We start from the raw sequence: 14,896 nt of genomic DNA, 5'->3' as shown, positions 1-14,896 counted from the left end.
CTGTGCTCGAGTGCAATGGCAGGCGGAGTTTGGCGATGCGAGGCGGGCGGGAAAGGGGACGGAGGCCGTTCGAGCTGCGTGGCTTGCCAGCGGGAGAACTCGTGCAAAGCAACAGTTCAAACGACCTCGGGGCGGCCAGGGCCCGCTGGGCTTAGGAGGCTTTGCAACTATTCTCAGCTAATATATTTCTCACGGAGTCCAAGCCCTTAATTGGCCAAACAGGAAGAGTAGAGAGGGGAAAGCATACTCCCCGTGCCCTGATTGCGGGAACAGAAATCATAGTGGAAAGGGAAAGCACATTCTTCGTTAACTGCAAAAAAAAAAAAAAAAAAAAGCAAAACAAACGCAAAAAGTACCTCCTATATGCTACTGGACCAATGGAACAGACACCAAAACGGGAGCGGCACTGCCAGTTAGTAAAGTTTGGTCCCTGGCTTCTGTCCATTTGCACATCTTTCACATAGATTCAAAATTCGATCATCTTAAAAATATTTTTTTATCTAGAATGGGGAGTATATCTCATACTTAGTTATGTCCTGCTTGGATCTGAAATAGCTGAACAGCATTTCAACTGCAACTCCTGCCTTGAAAGTTTAAGTATCAATAGGATTTAGGCCAAGAAACAAAAATGCTTTCTTGCAGACATAAATCATTAAGGCAGAGGCAGGTTATTTTGTCTAACTCTAACTTTCTCTGTTATTGCACTATTATGTGTGTACATATAAAGTGCCTTATAAAAATCTTTACATCCTTGTATATTTTTCACATTCTGTGGTCTAAAAAATACATATCAAAATGCATTAAAGAGTTTGTTTCATTAATCAACATAACATAATCCTCACTTTCATCATGAAAGAACAATTAGAAATATTCCAAAATAAATTATTTTATTAAAAAAAAATGTGGAGCCTTCTGATTTATAAAAATTCAGCAGGTAATAAATACAACATACAAAACCAAGAACAAAAATAGAATAACAAAATAAAACAAAAATTAAAAAATACAAATACAATAATAATTGAGGTACATACTCCAAAGCATTTACCCCTAGATTCATCAAAATGCTATAATTTTCACATGGAAAACGCCTGTGATAAGAAAAAGGGATATGGCTATGATAATTTTAGAATTACAGCACTATGTGCTATGTTAGCACACATAGGGGCCAATGCAATACAGTGTATAACCCGCAGTTGGACGTGGGTTGAATAGGCGCTAACTAATCACCTTATGCAATAAGAGGATTAGCGCCTCTACTACGCACATCCAACGCGGTGTGAAACTAATAGCACTCATCATATGCAAATACATACACTTCCAATGCAAAAAAATGTGTGTCTAGGACGCACGTTTTAGCAATCAGAGCAGGTGTTAATTGCTGAGCGCTACTAAAACTAGTACAGAAAAGCAGAAAAAACTGCTTTTCTGTATGTACTGCCTCCTACTCAATATCGTTGGCATATTAAGTGGGAGGAATAACTCTTTAAAAAAAATTTTAAAAAACATTTTAAAAAAGTGTTGGCAGGGGGGAGCAGGAAGCAGATGCTCAGTTGACAAGCGTCTGTTTCCTGAACCCCTGGCATATGCAGGGGTTAGGAAAATGGACGCTGATAAATTCATTCTCCGAACCTGAATACTGGCACCAGGAGTGTATAAAATCAATATTAAAATGTCGGGCACGTAATATTAATTTACTCACTCACTTATTGCCCATTGGTCCTAATCACTGACATTTGTCAGTGAAAGGACCAATCCCCTTTCAGGACAGCCTTCTGAAAAGTGATTGGTCCTTTCACTGACATGTGACAGTAAAGGGACCAATCGACAATAAGTGAAGGAGTGAATAAATTAATATTAATTGCCCGGCACTTTAATATTGATTTATACACTTCTTCTGGTGCCCATAGTCAGGTTGGGAGAATGGATGCTGAATCTATCATTGTTCATTTTCCTAACTCCTGCATGTGCGCCCCTAGCGCCTCTTCGACAGCGTGAGCCCTAATTTAAATATTGCATCGTGCCCCCAGGAGAGGTGCCTGGGGGCACGTTAGGAAAGCAGACGCTGAACAAACAGCGCCCGCTTTCAGCACAACTTTTTTGCATCGGTCCCATAGGTAGTTTATCGTGATGTGTGTTAAGGTTTTTGCACCCTGGAGAGAGAGAGAGAGAGAGAACATTGTAGAAATCTCATCTATGTGTGACTTTCCTCACTCCAAATGATGTCAGATCTTCACCGAGGTGTACTGTGCTGTTTGTACGTCTCACTCTGCATGTAAAACTGGCCCCAAAACCCTACACCTATTGTGAACGTGGACCCTTGAGCCGGCTAGAGTGCTTGGAGGATCCACTGAAGGAAGGCTTACAGAGGTACTCGTAGCCGGGAGGCGGAACAGGACCTGGAGACCTGACAGGACCTTCACCTGTACCAACCCTCGTTCCCCGCAGGTTGAGCCCTTGGGTGCCGGGGCCGGCAGGATTTAGGCGAATGTCTCCTGGCAAAGAAGAGTCCGGTGAACATTCCGAATCGAGGCAGGCAGAAGACTTCAGAAGTCTGAGACGGTCCAGGAATCGTGGCAGGCAGCGGAGGTGCAAGACGAGGAGTCAGGCCAGAGCAGGCAGAAGACAGACGAAGCCAGTGAACGAGCCAAGGGTCAGGACGGGCAGCAGACAAAGAACCAAGCCGAAGTCAAAAACCAGAAAAGCGAGCAGGAGCGGAGCTGGAGCAGGCAAGAAAACATGGAAAAGGCAGGAAGGCTGGAACGGAATCAGGAACAAGCAGGAACACTGGAGCGGGATCTGGAACAAGCAGGATCAGCAACTAGCTACTCAAAGAGTCAACCTGTTGCCAAGGCAAGGCATGATGATCTTCAGGACTCTTTTATAGTCCCCAGCTGATGACGTGGAATTTGGGGCCGGGCTGAGGTTTCCCGCCGCGGCCCCTTTAAATTCTGGAGTGATGCGCGCGTGCCTAAGGGGCGGAGCTGCCCAAGGAAGCCGGCGGCGTCTCCCTCATGGGGAGGACGCCGCAGGAAGGCACCAACGCGGCCCGAGCCGGGACGGGAAAGTCGGCGGTGACGGTCGGAGTGTGCCAGAAGGTAAGAGGGGACCCGGCCGTGGCTGCCCACGGCTGGGGTTCCCAACAACACCACTACCAAAACCTCACCTCGAGTTACTAGCTGGCCCTCCTATAGCAGTATAAATAATTGACTACTATGTGTGCCACCCTAGAGTCTTACTCTCTCTCTCTCTCTCTCTGTGAAATGGAATTTGCAATACTTATCGCAAATTGCATTACGGCCATTTTGGGCTTAACACCAGGAAAAAAAGTGTAGTTATTTCCAGCATTAAAAGCGTGCAGAAGTATGTGTCGCACTGTGCAATAACACCCCTCATTTTCATTAGTCCTCCCCAATCCCACCCCTTTGAATAAATTTGCAGAAGTTAGCTGGCTAAATGAATTATTTGAGTACTTATCCAGCTAAATTCTAGCTGGCTAAAGTTAGGGGCATTCTGGGCTTGTAACTGGGAGTTGTTAGTGGATTAAGTTAACCAGCTAACTCTGATATTCAGAGCTATATATTTATCTGGCTAAATGTGTCTGAATATGGGCCTCATTAAGAATAATATATATATATATATATATATATGAAAAAAAAAGTCTTGATTGCATAAGTCATAAGAACATAAGAAAATGCCATACTGGGTCAGACCAAGGGTCCATCAAGCCCAGCATCCTGTTTCCAACAGTGGCCAATCCAGGCCATAAGAACCTGGCAAGTACCCAAACACTAAGTCTATTCCATGTTACCATTGCTAATGGCAGTGGCTATTCTCTAAGTGAACCTAATAGCAGGTAATGGACTTCTCCTCCAAGAACTTATCCAATCCTTTTTTAAACACAGCTATACTAACTGCACTAACCACATCCACTGGCAACAAATTCCAGAGTTTAATTGTGCGTTGAGTGAAAAAGAACTTTCTCCGATTAGTTTTAAATGTGCCACATGCTAACTTCATGGAGTGCCCCCTAGTCTTTCTACTATCCGAAAGAGTAAATAACCGATTCACATCTACCCGTTCTAGACCTCTCATGATTTTAAACATCTCTATCATATCCCCCCTCAGTCGTCTCTTCTCCAAGCTGAAAAGTCCTAACCTCTTTAGTCTTTCCTCATAGGGGAGCTGTTCCATTCCCCTTATCATTTTGGTTGCCCTTCTCTGTACCTTCTCCATCGCAATTATATCTTTTTTGAGATGCGGCGACCAGAATTGTACACAGTATTCAAGGTGCGGTCTCACCATGGAGCGATACAGAGGCATTATGACACTTTCCGTTTTATTCACCATTCCCTTTCTAATAATTCCCAACATTCTGTTTGCTTTTTTGACTGCCGCAGCACACTGAACCGACGATTTCAATGTGTTATCCACTATGACACCTAGATCTCTTTCTTGGGTTGTAGCACCTAATATGGCACCCAACATTGTGTAATTATAGCATGGGTTATTTTTCCATATATGCATCACCTTGCACTTAGCCACATTAAATTTCATCTGCCATTTGGATGCCCAATTTTCCAGTCTCACAAGGTCTTCCTGCAATTTATCACAATCTGCTTGTGATTTAACTACTCTGAACAATTTTGTGTCATCTGTAAATTTGATTATCTCACTCGTCGTATTTCTTTCCAGATCATTTATAAATATATTGAAAAGTAAGGGTCCCAATACAGATCCCTGAGGCACTCCACTGCCCACTCCCTTCCACTGAGAAAATTGTCCAGAGAGGCAAAAACCAAAAATAAAATAACGTTATCACATATATTCAAAGCAAAATGCTTGTGAAAGAATTGGTGGGAGTCACATAATCAAGGGGTTAAAAGAGGTACTCAAGGAAGACAAGGCCACACAGAAAAACTAAATGAATTCTTTGCTTCATTCTTTACTAAGGAGTTTATTGGGGGAGATACCTATGTTGGAAACATTCTTTGAGGGTATTGATTCAGAGGTACTGAAGCAAATTATGATGATCTGGGAAAATGTAACAGAGCAAAATGACAAACTAAAGAGTAACAAATCATTGGGAGCAGAAGGCATACACCCCAGAGTTCTGAAAGCACTCAAAACTGAAATTGCAGACTTATTACTAATAATCTCTAACTGTGAAGATGATCTGTTGCCAACTTCAGTTCTGGTCTGCAGGTGGCACTGTGAGCTGCTTGGAGTATCCGTACTGTCTTCCCAGCCCTATACCCCTCGCTCCCCCAGCAGCCATCTTGTTTCCTGCCTACACATATATTTATACTCAGGCTTTTCGTCAGTTGCCACAGCTTGTTCCTAACTTTCTGGACCTCATAGTGTAGCTTCATCCTGAATCTGGAAGACTTCTTTGTCTCTGATTTCTGCCTTCAGAATTCCTTCTTGATCTCTTGAGTTTTCACTGTGCTCCAGCATTCCACTCTATTCCAGGTTTCTAGCTCCTTGCTTGTATTGGGAGCTACTCCCATTTCCTATGCCTTGCTGGCCCCCAGCACAAAAGGGCTTAACTCAAGAGGAATGTGGTTGGCATACGTGGAAGATGCCCAGCTTCTTGGTTTTCATGGTCATCTGCCTGGATCTACCTCTCCAGACATTTGGAGGGGACACTCCATTAAGTTAATAAGTAGCACATTAAAAACAAATTGGAGAAAATTATTTTTCGCTCTTTCATTTTTGTTTTTACTTTGCTGTGCTTTATTGTTTTATTTTAGGTTTTATTGCAAACTCTAGGTTTGGTCACTTGATTTTATGTATGGTCTATTGTAAATCACCTAGCGCTATGGCAATAGGAGATTAATAAATGTGAATTAAAGTTAAAGTTATGTTCTGGAATTCATTGCTGGAGAATGTGGTAAGGGCAATTAGTTTAGCTGGGTTTAAAAGAGGTTTGGGCAAGTTCCTGGAGGAGAAGTTCATAAACTTATTAACCAGATAGACTTGTGGAAAGCCACTACTTATTCCTGGGTGTTAGCAGCATGGGATCTCTCTATGGTTTGGGACCTTGCCAGGTAATTTGCGACCTGGATTGGCCACTGTTGGAAACAGGTTTGATGTACCCTTGGTCTAACCTAGTATAGCAATTCTTATGTTGCCACAGATGACTGACATCACATTAATATTTCATTTAAATTAGCTAAGGTATCTGACCTCTCCTGACAACATAATGCCCAATTTTAAAAAAGATTCCAGGGATGATCTAGCAAACAGACCAGTATGCTTGACATTGGTGCCAGGCAAAATAGCAGTAGCTATTCTGAAGAACAAAATTACTGTTCATCTGAAGGGGTTAACAACATGTGGACAAGGTGAGCTAGTTGGATTGGTAATTACCTAAAAGAGAGGAAACAAAGAGTAGGACTGAATGGTCATTTCTCTCAATGTAGAAATGTAGGTAGTGGAGTGCCCTTGTGATCTGTACTGGGACAGGTGCTTTTTAATATATTTATAAATGATATGGATAAGTGAGGTGATCATATCTGCAGATGGCACAAAATAGTTCAAAGTAGTTAAATCAGAAGCTCATTATGAGGCATTGCAAGAGAACTTTGTGAGACTAGGGCTTGGGCATCCAAATGGCAAATGAAATTTAATGTGGACAAGTGCAAAGTGACACATATAGGGAAGAATAATCCAAACTACAGGTACACACGCTAGGTTTTATATTAGGCATCACCACCCAGGAAAAGGATCTTGAAATCACTGTGGACAATACTTTTGAACTCCTCAGTTAAGTTTGTGGCAGCATTCAAAAAAGCAAATAGAAAGATATGATTTATTAGGAAAGGAATGAAAAATAAAATGGAAGATATCATGATGCCTCTGTATTGAGGGCGACCGTATCTTGAGTATTGTGTGCAGTTCTAGTTCTAACAGAACTAGAAAAGGTACAGAGAAAGACATCCAAAATAGTGGATGAGGAAAGGCTAAACAGGTTAGGGCTCTTCAGCCTGGAGAAGAAATGACAGAGAGGAGACATGATAGAGGTCTATAAAATCATGAGTAGTGTGGAACAAGTATAGGGAATGGTTATTTACCCTTTCCAATAGTACTGAGTATTTTTTCACTCAGCCCATAATTAAGTTGTGGAATTTTTTGCTAGAGGATGTGTTGAAAGCAGTTAGTGTGGCTGGGTTTAAAAAGATTTAAGACAAGTTCCTGGAGGAAAAGTCCATAAACAACTACTAGTCATGTAGACTTGGGAAAGCCACTGCTTATCCCTAGTTATGAGAAACAAGAATTAGACCTATTTTTTGGGATCCTACTGGGTACTAGGGATCTGCATTCATTTGAAGCAGGAAGCTAGATACCTTACTTTAGCCAACTTTTAATTTTATGGGGCACCATTTACCCATTGTTAGACATGCAAGAAACCTAGGAGAGATTATTGAATCTGACCTTTCTTAAGAAACATGTAAAGATTCTCATACAAAAGTCTTATTGGAAACATTGCATGTTGAAAAGACTGAAACCTTTTTTAGAAGGAGCTGATTTTAGAACAGTGACTCAGGCCCTACAATCTCATGATTAATGAAATTCACTGCTTTTAGGCCTACCTGTGTATACAATTAAGGCAGTTCATGTCATTCGGAATTCAACGGCTCATATTCCCACAGTGACATCAAGATTTGAGCACATTACACCCGTTGTTAATGCTCTGCATTTGCTTCCTGTAGAATATTATATCCATTACAAAGCATTGGGTCATGACTCATAAAGCACAGACTATGATTCCCCCTTTTATATCAACTTCTTGTTAAAAATTTACCATCCTACAAGAAGCCTAAGATCTGAGTCATTGTCTTTTAGATGTACCTAGTTACAAATCCATTCATCTTGTAGATTCTAGGGAAAGATTATTTTCAGTGGCAGGCCTCATACCTTGGAATAAAAACATTCAATCAGCATTCAATAAGTAATTAAATGAAATAAATTAGCATTTTATTAAACTAACTATAGTTAGCAACAGAGAAGGCATGCTCAATGGGATTCAGAATTATGTTTTACTGATTAGTGTTTTTACCAACAGTTCACCTGTTTTTAAGTTTTATTACTTTTATGTTGTTTATATTATGTTTTTAGAAATAATTTATGCTGTATGAATTAGGCCTTTTAATGTTTTAGTATACTTGGATTTTCAGAAGGCGTTTGACAAAGTTCCTCATGAGAGGCTTCTAGGAAAAGTAAAACGTCATGGGATAGGTGGCGATGTCCTTTCGTGGATTGCAAACTGGCTAAAAGACAGTTTTGCAGCAAAACCTATTCGTCATAGGTTTTGCTGCAATTGAGGCAATTAAAAAAAGTTAAATTCAAGATTGGCAGATTCCATTGAAATTCCAAGGATTTATCACAAACCTATTTTCAGCAGACTGGCACATCTTTATACCTGTTGCTGTTGATATGTAACCCAAACATTGTTTAAGAAGCCCCCAAAATGATCAGATTGTTTTTTTTTTTGTATAAGTGTCTCATGAGAATTATGTTGGATAAACAAACTCCATACCCATTTAAGACACATAGATGAACTTCAAGTGTCATTCTGAAGAGGCAGAGTTGACTGGTTTTCATGATAACTGGTGGGATAACCACCACTAACTCTTAAAAACCATAAAAGTAAACACATAGGAACCGATATTCTGTCACGGAATGGCTAGTTAAGTTAGCCGGTCACTCTGCTGAATATCCGGCTATCTTAAAGTTAGCCAGATAAGTATATCCGGCTAACTTTAGGACAGCCCTATGATGCGACATAAGTTATATGGCATAACTCGTTATGCAGCTAGAATTTAGCTGCATATGATTTCTAATATCACCGCTTTGCCATTTAGAAGGATAACTTTTCAGTTATTCGTCTAAATGGCTTCTGAATATTGGCCTCATAATTTCTGTCTGATTTTTATGGAAAGCTGAAAAAACCTGGCTGATGTTTGAAAACTAGAAAGCAGTCTTTTAGGTGTTTGGTTTGGTAGCCAACATTAAATATCTACAAGGATAGTACCATAGTGAATGATGGCAGAAAAAGGCCCAAGTGATCCATCCAGTTTATCCATTGAGTTTATTTATATATTTATTTTCCTTAGGGTAGTAATTTCCACTCTGTGCAGGTTTCCCCAGTTAACACAGGCTACCCCTTTTCTTCATCTCCATCCTTTAGCCACTAGAGATCTTCTGTGTTTATCCTACGCCCTTTTGAATTCCATTACTGTTCTTGCCTTCACCACCACTTCCAGGAGGGCATTCCATGCATCCACCACCCTTTCTATGAAGAAATATTTCCCATCGTTGGTCCCAAGTCTACCCCCCTAGAGTTTCCTTTCATGACTCCTAGTTCTACAGCTTTCTTTGCAGTGGAAGAGGTTTGATTCCTGTGCATTAATTAAAGGCACCAATAATTTTATCATGTACAAGACTATTGCCCAATTCAAGAAACATTTTGGAACCTGCTGGTATCATAAGTAGTGTGGGCAGTCCATTGAAAGTTGCCAAAGGAACCAATAATTTAATCATGAACCAATGCCTTTGCTTAATTCAATGTGCTGCCCACACTGCTTATGAAAGCAGCAGGTTTAAAAATGTTCTTTGATATTGGACTCTTTCTAGTTGGTGGTTTCAGATTGGGTCTTCGAGTTGTTGTTTGATCCTGTACATTAATACCGTTCAGATACTTAAATGTCTATATTGTATCTCTCCTGGCTCTCGTCTCTTCCAAGGTGTATATAATTAGGTCCTTCAGGTTCATAAGTCTTCGAGTGCAGACCGCACACCATTTTGGTTGCCTTTCCCTGGACTGCTTCCATCCGGTCTCTGTCCTTTTTGAGATACATTCTCTAGTAGTGAACACAGTACTCCAGGTGAGGCCTCACAGGGGCATTGTTATGTCCTTTGTCCTGCTGATTATGCCTCTTTCTATGCAGCCCAGTATCCCTCGGGCATTAGCCACCATCTTGTCATACTGCTTCGCCTCCTTCAGATCATCAGACACTTATCACCCCCAAGGTCTCGCTTTCATGTTCTTGCACATCAGTCTTTTACATGCCCCTGGTCCACCCACCCCCCCATCACTTACAGTTCCTTTGGATTTCTGTACCCCAAATACATGACATTGCACTTTTTGGCATATAATTCCGGCTGCCAAACCTTCAACCACTTAATCACTTCTCATTTTCTCTGCTCCTTCAGGGGTGTCCACTCTGTTGCAGATCTTAGTGTCATCCTCAAAAAGGCAAACTTTCCTTCTAACCGTTCTGCAGTATCGTTCATGAAGATACAGAACGGAACCGGCCCCAGAACTTTCATGGAGAAATGGCCTGATTGTGGCTCTGTCTTGGTGGTGCCAAACTGTTTCCACTTTATAATGATGGTCCCAACAGTGCCTCAATAGATATTCAACCATATTGAAATGTTTTTATAACCTTCCCCCAATCTGTACCTTTTGAATAAATTATTCTGGAATTCTTTCAACAGTTTCTTGTCTGGCATGTTTTGACTTTTGCTTCAAATTCACTTCATACAATAGAGACAGCTTGATTCTTCATCCAGGAGAATGGGTTTAAAAAAGGTTTGGAGAAGTCCATAAATTGCTATTAATCAATAAGGAATAGAAGCTTGGGATCTATTTAATGTTTGGGTACTTGCCAGGATTGGCCACTGTTGGACACAGGATGCTGGGCTTGATGGGCCCTTGGTCTGATCCAGTATGGCATATCTTGTTTTTATGCTCAACTATTGTGACTTGACAAAGGTGGGACCTATTTAACTTATTATGGACCTTGTTAAGGCATAGTTTTGAACTGAAAGTAATTTGGGTTTGCTATGATGAGTTGGCTTTTTATTCTTAACTACTTTTGAAATTGTTTTGTAATTGTTCTTTCATGATGAAAGTTTAGAGTATGTTGTGTAGATCAGTGAAATAAACCCTAATGCAGTTTGGTTTATAGGCACCAGAATGCAGGGGTGTGAAAACTTTTACAAGCCACTGTATTTTTAACTCTCTCTTATTTTACCAAATTTGTTGTTATTTGGCAACACTGCACATATAGTCCTGCCTAAAGTTTTCCTGAATCTGGTACATAAAAACAGAGAAATGAATGCTCCTGGCTGCAGATGTCTGTGTAATCAAACTATTGGCAAATAGAGAGCTAAATTAGAGGTGATAATTCTAATGCTCTTTCATACCCAAGAACAGGGTTTCCCCAAACCTGGTCTGGTGACCCCATAGCCTGTCACATTTTCAGGATATCCACAGTGAATATGCATAAGATTAATGTGCATACAACAGAATTTTAGTATATGTATATTTATCTCATGCATATTCATTGTGGACTGAGGTAGATACTCTGACTTTTTACACAAAATAGCTTGATCTGTTATAACACAGATAACCATGGTTCTCCTTAAATATTTATAGCCTGAACATCACATGATAATAATCAAAACCCCGCATTGAACCCCACCCATAACCACATACCTTAAACCATCTCAGTCATGAGCTTGCTTTGTTAACTCAAAGCCTCTTATTTGTTTTTTTTTTTGTCTGTTTTGACTGGATTTTAAGCGCTAAAGAATAGGCACTATCTTTTACGTGTCTCTCTACATGTGCTGCACTCATCTGATATGTACTATACAAGTGATTAATAATATACTGAAATCCTGACAGCTATGAGTTCACCTGGGCAGGTTTGAGAAGCCCAAGAACAGAGGAGCTTAGTGGCTAGTGTTGGCATTGAGCTGTAGTTGAAACCACCAGGCCAGTCTGGTTTTCAGGATATCCACAATAAATATGCATGAGATATTTACATGCACTGCCTCCATTGTATACAATGATAGAGACATAACCTGTAGAAAGAAGGTGATAATGCTTCTCTACAGGTCAGTGATGAAACCTCACCTGGAGTATTGTGTCCAATTCTGGAGGCCATACCTCCAAAAGTATATAGACTAGAGGACATCCAAAGAAGGGCTCTAAATCTAGCCACCAGGACTGACCATGACCCTGTCCTCCCTGCCCCAGGAGATATGAACCCTGCCTCTGCAGCATCCCCAGCCCAGGTTGGCCCAGGGCACGAGAGACCTAATCTAGGAACTGAATAATCTAGGGATCTTTCACCAGACCGACCCTAGTTACTGTTCTTAATTATCGCAGCATGCCTCCTTGCCATTCCTTCTTTCCAAGTTCCTTTTCTGGACAGAATATGAAAATTAATGCAAATACATTTGAAGCTTAAGTGAAGGAAAAAAAGCGAAAGGTGGCATGGCCTGTAGCACAACATTTGTATAATGCTCTGGCTCATTGCACAAGAATAATCATTGTGCAAAAATGGCAGAGAGCTTGATTTTTCTCTTTTGTGATGGTACTTCCAAACGACGGTATAGAAAAACTGTCAAATTTAAAAAACTGTCTTTTTATTGAAGATCAGACCAATGCAAACAATACCTGGTACTTATTTGGTTCTTATGTGCACCAGGACATCCATAAGAAAGTATTACATATGTTTTAAATTTATCTGCCCTGGTTCCCCCCATCCTTGCTGCTTCAGCTAGATAGAGCTTGATTATCCTAACCCAAACGCGCCAGGTATTTCACCAAACCCATTGTCAACCACCGAGTGTAGTAAATTTCCCCTGAAGATGGGAAGGTAGAGTCTTTATTATAAGCACCCCAGAGCCAATGGAAAGAGGTAGATTTCTTCAAAGACCAAGTTTTAAAATCCAGATTTAAAAGGTCAGACAAAAAGTTAAGGATGGAGCTTCAGATGAAATCCACTGGGCTAAAATACATTTTTTGGCCATACATAAACCCTTTACCAAAAACATCAATTCAAATTTAGAACAAGTAACATAATTCAGGTAACAATGGTATTGAAACCTCCACCACCCTCGACAGAGAATTTATGATCTGACCCCAAAATGTCTGAATGGGGGGGGACATTCCCTCAGACCATGGCTTAATGTCGCAGTTACTTTTGGGCACTTCAAGCAAGGAGGATAGTCTGAGAATCCCTATACGATGATATCACCAACCTATGTAGAAGCCTGAGATATTGTTCCCTCCTTACAACTAAGGGAATACTTTTATCCGTCCAATTTAAGCTATCTAACAAATCATTATCTTCCAGAGATATTATAAAATCAGTGTTCCATACCTCCGCCAAGGTTGTAAAAATATTATATTTATTCACTGAATGCAGAAATTTGTATAAGTTATGCAAGGATTGTTTACATCCTGTATACAAGTGAAGAAGTCTTTGAAATGGTCCTGAAGAGTAAGGCTGAGCTTTGAGTTTTAAATGGACTCCAATAAAACTTGGTTATAGGCTGAATAATCTGTATTGTGGAAACCCAGATGCTCTTGCCAATACTTAAGGGAAAACATTTCCTTAGATTGAGGGTCAGTAAATTTGAGAAAAACTCCCCCGCCCTCTTGAAATGTGTTCTGAAAATCCCCTGCCCTCTTGAAATGTGTTCTGAAAATATTTACAAGTATCTCCAGGAGAAAACCACTGATTGCCCTTAATAGGAAGCCACATAGAAGATTATCCATGTTGCATAATTTGCACCAGTTAAGTTCTGGGATAAATGCTCTGGCAAATCTTTGCAACTCGCATTCAATAAAAATCTTAACCCAAATGGATGTGCAAATGCAGTTTCTGCCAAAGTATCAGCATAATTGGAACTCTTGCATAACCAATCCCCCACCCTCCTCAGGATACTAGTTAAATTGTAGTACCTTAAATTGGGAAACCCCCACCCTTCTTCCGACATTTTATTTATTTATTTTATTTATTTAAAATTTTTATATACCGGCATTCATGATACAATCACATCATGCCGGTTTACATAAAACAGGGGTGTACAAATAACAAATTGAGTAATCTATTAGTGAGGAGGAAGCAGTTACAAATAACAAGGTACTAGAACTGGGAAAAGAGAAGAAAGGGAGAGGATAACATAGGATGTAGATATTTACATTAGTAATAACATTTTTAGATATTTACATTAGTAATAACATTTAGTAATAACATTTTACATTAGTAATAACATTTTTACAAGGGGTAGTGGTTGAACTGGCTGAATAGGATTAATCGGTGTCCGGGAATGCTTTTTTGAACAGCCAGGTCTTAAGTCTTTTCCTGAAGATTGGGAGGCTGGGTTCTTGTCTGAGGTCAGGTGGGATGGAGTTCCACAGAAGGGGACCAGCTGTTGAGAAGGCCCGATCTCTTAAAGTGATGTGTTTAGTAGTTTTGGCTGGGGGTACTTGAAGAGATCCTCTGAGTGCATGTCTAGTTGGTCTAGAGGAGTTATAAATTTGGAATGGGACTTGTATGTCGAGTGGGGTGTGTTGATGGATAGTTTTGTGTATTATGGAAAGAGCTTTGTAGAGGATTCTAAAGTGAATAGGCAACCAATGGAGATCTTTTAGGATTGGAGTTATATGGTCCTTCCTCCTGGAGTTTGTCAGTAATCTTGCTGTAGCGTTTTGTAACATCTGAAGGGATTTAGTGTAGGAGGAAGGTAGGCCCAAAAGGATAGAGTTACAGTAATCAATCTTAGAGAAAATGATAGCTTGAAGAATGGTTCTGAAATCTTGAGTGTGGAAGAGTGGTCTAATTCTTTTCAGAACTTGAAGTTTATGGAAGCAGTCTTTGGTGGTTCTGTTGATGGAAGCTTTAAGGTTCATCCGGTTGTCTATTAACACTCCTAGATCTCTCACATGTGTAGTGGTGGGGATAGTTGGAAGATTAGAGATGGAGTTGTTATCTGAGGAGATGAGAAGCAGTTCTGTTTTAGAGGAGTTTAAAACTAGGTTTAGGTTAGCTAGGAGGCGTTTAATTTTGAAGAGACAGTTTTCCCAGTGATTCAA

At 40.3% G+C, this 14,896-nt stretch overlaps 1 protein-coding gene across 1 annotated transcript in view; it reads left to right on the top strand.

Moving 5' to 3' along the window:
• GJC2 (gap junction protein gamma 2) overlaps nucleotides 1-14,896 on the top strand; it is a 132,882-nt gene that overhangs the window by 269 nt on the left and 117,717 nt on the right. The gene's annotated exons all lie outside the window — the stretch shown is intronic.

The sequence above is a fragment of the Rhinatrema bivittatum genome, chromosome 2 (assembly GCF_901001135.1).
Source record: "Rhinatrema bivittatum chromosome 2, aRhiBiv1.1, whole genome shotgun sequence".
Taxonomy (NCBI): domain Eukaryota; kingdom Metazoa; phylum Chordata; class Amphibia; order Gymnophiona; family Rhinatrematidae; genus Rhinatrema; species Rhinatrema bivittatum.
Note: the sequence above shows the minus strand (reverse complement) of the source record. Positions and strands in the feature narration are given on the sequence as shown.